Source organism: Ambystoma mexicanum, chromosome 2q, assembly GCF_040938575.1.
Source record: "Ambystoma mexicanum isolate Mex_15411 chromosome 2q, UKY_AmexF1_1, whole genome shotgun sequence".
NCBI lineage: Eukaryota > Metazoa > Chordata > Amphibia > Caudata > Ambystomatidae > Ambystoma > Ambystoma mexicanum.
This window is the reverse complement of record NC_090924.1, coordinates 220,823,473-220,829,472: the sequence shown is the minus strand read 5'-3', so window position 1 is coordinate 220,829,472 and position 6,000 is coordinate 220,823,473.

The following is a 6,000-nucleotide window of genomic DNA, read 5'->3' as shown; positions in this document are numbered from 1 at the left end:
ACCCTAGGCAGCCCCCTCACCTTCGACATCACCCCAGGCATCCCCTACAGTCTGGACACCACCCACCAGCCCCCTCACCTCTGACATCACCCAAGGTAGCCCCCTCACCTCTGACATCACCCCAGGCAGCCCCCCTCACCTCCAACATCACCCCAGGAAGCCGCTCCGGTCTGGACACCACCCACCAGCCCCAATCACCTCCGACATCACCCCAGTCAGCCCCCTCACCTCCGATATCACCCCAGGCAGCCCCCTCCAGTCTGGACACCACCCACCAGCCTCCCTCACCTCCGACATCATACTAGGCAGCCCCCCTCACCTGTGACATCATCCCAGGCAGCCCCCTACAGTCTGGACACCACCCACCAGCCCCCCTCACCTCTGACATCACCCCAGGTAGCCCCCTCACCTCTGACATCACCCCAGGCAGCCCCCCTCATCTCCAACATCACACCAGGCAGCCCCCTCCGGTCTGGACACGACCCACCAGCCCCCCTACCTCCGATATCACCCCAGGCAGTCCCCCTCACCTCTGACATCACCCCAGGAAGCTCCGTCCAGCGTGGACACTACCCACCAGCCCCCCTCACCTCCAACAACATCCCCGAAAGCCCCCCTCACCCTTGACATCACTCCAGGCAGCCCCCTTCAGAATGGACACCACCCATTAGCTCCTCTCACCTCCGACATCACCCCAGGCAGCCGCCTCCAGTCTGGACACCACCTACAAGGATTTGCAGTGATTTGCCCGTGGCTGAAAGTACCGCGGGTGAAACGTTTGCATGAGAAAGGTGCAAACTACCAAAAGTTTGCACCTTTCTCTTGCGAGCACACATACAAACTCACACCCACACACACAACACACCCATAACACCCCCCCACCCAAACCTTCAGCACACCCCCACCCACACCCCCAACATAAACAAACCCCACTTACCTTCATCTTCACGCTGGGTTCCTGCAGCGCCAGTTCCCTTTCACTTCCGTGATAGGGAACCGGCGCTGCAGGGTCCTTTTCTTTTCTCTTTTTTTTGTAACGGAAGGCTGCAAGGTGTGCCCCGCAGCTCCCGCTCACTATACCATGAAGTATAGTGAGCGGGGCGATGCGGGGGACACCCCCGCAGCCCCTGGTTTTTTTTTTACAATGCTACCACCAAAGGCGCGAACTTTTGGTGTTCGAACCTTTGGTTGTAGCAATTTTAGAACATTTGGTCATTGCGACCATTTATTTTCGGTAAAATTGGCCTAGACCCCCACAATCCCCCCTCACCCCTGACATCACCCCAGACGCCCTCCTCACCTCGGACATCACCCCAGGCAGGTCCTTCCAGTCTGGACACCACTCACCAGCCCCCCTCACCTCCAACATCACCCCAGGCAGCCCCCCTCACCTCCGACACCACCCCAGGCAGCCCCCTCCAGTCTGGACACCACCCAAGAGCCACCTCCAATCTTGACACCACCCACCAGCCCCTCTCACCTCCGACATCAGCCCCAGGCAGCCCCCGTCAGCTGTGACATCACCCCAGACAGCCCCCTCCAGTTTGGACACCACCCGCCAGCCCTCATGACATCTGACATCACCCAGTCAGCCCCCTTCACCCCCGACATCATCCCAGGCAGCTCCCCTCACCTCCAACATCACCCCAGGCAGCCCCCTCCAGTCTGGACACCACCCACCAGCCCTCCTCACCTCTGACATCACCCCAGGCAGCCCCCCTCACTTCCAACATCACCCCAGGCTGCTCCCTCCAGTCTGGAGACCACCCACCAGCCCACCTCAACTCCAACATCACCCCAGGGAGCCCCCCTCACCTCTGACATCACCCAGGAAGCCCCATCCAGTCTGGATACCACCCACCAGCCCCCCTCACCTCTGACATCACTGCAGACAGCCCCCCTCACCTCTGACATCACCCTAGGCAGCTCCTCCTCTCTGGACACCACGCACCAACCCCCCTCACCTCCGACATCAGTCCAGGCAGCCCCCTCCGGTCTGGGCACCACCCACCAGTCTCCTGCAGTCTGTACACCACCCACCAGCCCCCCTCACCTCCGACATCCCCCCAGGCAGCCCCCCTCAAATCCAACATCAACCCAGGCAGCCCACTCCAGCGTGGATACCACCCACCAGCCCCCCTCACCTCTGATATCACCCCAGGCAGCCCCCTCCAGTCTGGACACCACCCACCAACCCCCCTCACCTCCAACAACACCCCAGGCAGCCCCCCTCACCTCGGACATCACCCCAGGCAGCCCCCTCCAGTCTGGGCACCATCCACCAGCCCCCCTCACCTCAGACATCACCCCAGGCAGACCCCTCCAGTCTGGACACCACTCACCAGCCTCCCTCACCTCTGACATCACCCCAGGCTGCCCCCTCCAGTCTGGACACCACCCACCAGCCCCCCCTCACCTCCAACAACACTCCAGGCAGCCCCCCTCACCTCGGACATCACCCCAGGTAGCCCCCTCCAGTCTGGGCACCACCCATCAGCCCCCCTCACCTCGGACATCACCTCAGGCAGACCCCTCCAGTCTAGACACCACTCACCAGCCCCCCTCACCTCCGACATCACCCCAGGCAGTCCTCTCCAGTCTGGAAAGCACCCACTAGCCCCCTCCAGTCTGGACACGACCCACCAGTCCCCCTCACCTTTGACATAATCCCAGGCAGCCTCCCCTCACCTCCCACATCACCCCAGGCAGCCCCCTTTAGTCTGAACACCACCCACCAGCCACCCTTACCTCTGACACCCCAGGCAGCCCCCCTCACCTCCGACATCTCCCCAGGCAGCCCCTTCCAGTCTGGACACCACCCACCAGCCCCCCTCACCTCCGACATCACACCAGGCAGCCCCCCCCAGTGTGGACACCACCCACCAGCCCCCCTCACCTCCGACAACAACACAGGCAGCCCCCTCCAGTATGGACACCACCAATCAGCCCCCCTCATCCCCGACATCTCACCAGACAGCCATCCTCACCTCTGACATCATCCCAGGCAGCTCCCTCACCTCCGACATCAGCCCCACAGCCCCCTCCAGTCTGGACACCACCCAAGAGCCCCCTCCAATCTTGACACCACCCACCAGCCCCTTGCCTCCGACATCACACCCAGGCAGCCCCCTCACCTCCAACATCACCCCAGGCAGCCCTGCTCACCTCCGACATCACCCCAGGCAGCCCCCTCCAGTCTGGAAACCACCCACCAGCCCCCTCCAGTCTGGACACGACCCACCAGTCCCCCTCACCTCTGACATAATCCCAGGCAGCCCCCATCACCTCCCACATCACCCCAGGCAGCCCCCTCCAGTCTGGACACCAGCCATCCTCACCTCTGACATCACCCCGGGCAGCCCCCCTCACCTCCAACATCACCCCAGACTGCCCACTCCAGTCTGGACACCACCCACCAGCCCCCTAACCTCCAACATCACCCCAGACATCCCCCCTCACCTCTGACATCACCCCAGGCAGCCCCCCTCACCTCTGACATCACCCCAGGCAGCACCCTCCAGTCTTGACACCACCCACCAGCCCCGCTCACCTTCAACATCACCCCAGGAAGCCCCCCTCAGCTCTGATATCACCACAGGCAGTCCCCTCCAGTCTGGACACCACCCACCATCCTCCCTCACCTCCGACATCACCCTAAGCAGCCCCCCTCACCTCTGACATCACCCCAGGCCGCCCCTTCCAATCTGGACACAACCCACCACCCCCTCCAGTCTGGACACCACCCATCAGCCCCCCCTCACCTCCGACATCACCCCAGGAAGCGCCCCTCACCTCCGATATCACCGCAGGCAGCCCCCTCCAGACTGGACACCACCCACCAGCCTCCCTCACCTCCGACATCACCCTAGGCAGACCCCCTCACCTTCGACATCACCCCAGGCATCCCCCTACAGTCTGGACACCACCCACCAGCCCCCCTCACCTCTGACATCACCCCAGGTAGCCCCCTCACCTCTGACATCAACCCAGGCAGCCCCTCTCACCTCCAACATCACCCCAGGCAGCCCCCTCTGGTCTGGACACCACCCACCAGCCCCCCTTACCTCCGACATCACCCCAGGCAGTCCCCCTCACCCTTGACATCACTCCAGGCAGCCCCCTTCAGAATGGACACCACCCATCAGCTCCCCTCACCTCCGACATCACCCCAGGCAGCCGCCTCCAGTCTGGACACCACCCACAAGGATTTGCAGTGATTTGCCCGCGGCTGAAAGTACCGCGGGCGAAATGTTTGCATGAGAAAGGTGCAAACTACCAAAAGTTTGCACCTTTCTCTTGCGAACACACATACAACCCCCACCCAAACCCTCAGCACACCCCCACCCACACCCCCAACATAAACAAACCCCACTTACCTTCATCTTCACGCTGGGTTCCTGCAGCGCCAGTTCCCTTTCACTTCCGTGATAGGGAACCGGCGCTGCAGGGTCCTTTTCTTTTCTTTTTTTTGCAAGGAAGGCTGCGAAGTGTGCCCCGCAGCTCCCGCTCACTATACCATAAAGTATGGTGAGCGGGGGCTGCGGGGGACATCCCCGCAGTGCCTGTTTTTTTTGTTTTTTTTTTTAAACGGAAGGCTGCAGGGGTGTACCCCGGAGCTCCCGCTCACTATACCATAAAGTATAGTGAGCGGGGCGATGCGGGGGACACCCCTGCAGCCCCCATTTTTTTGTTTTAAACAGAAGGTGCGGGGTTGTCCCCCACAACCCTGCTCACTATACCATAAAGTATAGTGAGCGGGGCGATGCGGGGGACACACCCGCAGCCCCTGTTTTTTTTTTTACAATGCTACCACCAAAGGCTCGAACTTTTGGTGTTCGAACCTTTGGTGGTAGCAATTTTAGAACATTTGGTCATTGCGACCACTTATTTTCGGTAAAATTGGCCTAGACCCCCACAATCCCCCTCACCCCGACATCACCCCAGACAGCCCTCCTCACCTCGGACATCACCCCAGGCAGGCCCCTCCAGTCTGGACACCACTCACCAGCCCCCCTCACCTCCGACATCACCCCAGGCAGCCCCCCTCACCTCCGACACCACCCCAGGCAGCCCCCTCCAGTCTGGACACCACCCAAGAGCCACCTCCAATCTTGACACCACCCACCAGCCCCTCTCACCTCCGACATCAGCCCCAGGCAGCCCCCGTCAGCTCTGACATCACCCCAGGCAGGCCCCTCCAGTCTGGACACCACTCACCAGCCCCCCTCACCTCCGACATCACCCCAGGCAGCCCCCCTCACCTCTGACACCACCCCAGGCAGCCCCCTCCAGTCTGGACACCACCCAAGAGCCACCTCCAATCTTGACACCACCCACCAGCCCCTCTCACCTCCGACATCAGCCCCAGTCAGCCCCCCTCACCTTCAACATCACCCCAGGCAGCGCCCTCCAGTATGGACACCAGCCCCGTCCAGCCTGGACACAACCCACCAGCCCCCTTCACCCCCGACATCATCCCAGGCAGCTCCCCTCACCTCCAACATCACCCCAGGCAGCCCCCTCCAGTCTGGACACCACCCACCAGCCCCCCTCATCTCTGACATCACCCCAGGCAGCCCCCCTCACTTCCAACATCACCCCAGGCTGCTCCCTCCAGTCTGGAGACCACCCACCAGCCCACCTCACCTCTGCCATCACCCCAGACAGCCCCCATCACTTCTGACATCACCCGGCAGCCCCATCCAGTCTGGATACCACCCACCAGCCCCCTCACCTCTGACATCACCCCAGACAGCCCTCCTCACCTCTGACATCACCCTAGGGAGCTCCTCCTCTCTGGACACCACGCACCAGCCCCCCTCACCTCCAACATCAGCCCAGGCAGCCCCCTCTGGTCTGGGCACCACCCACCAGTCTCCGGCAGTCTGTACACCACCCACCAGCCCCCCTCACCTCCGACATCCCCCCAGGCAGCCCCCCTCAAATCCGACATCAACCCAGGCAGCCCACTCCAGCGTGGACACCACCCACCAGCCCCCC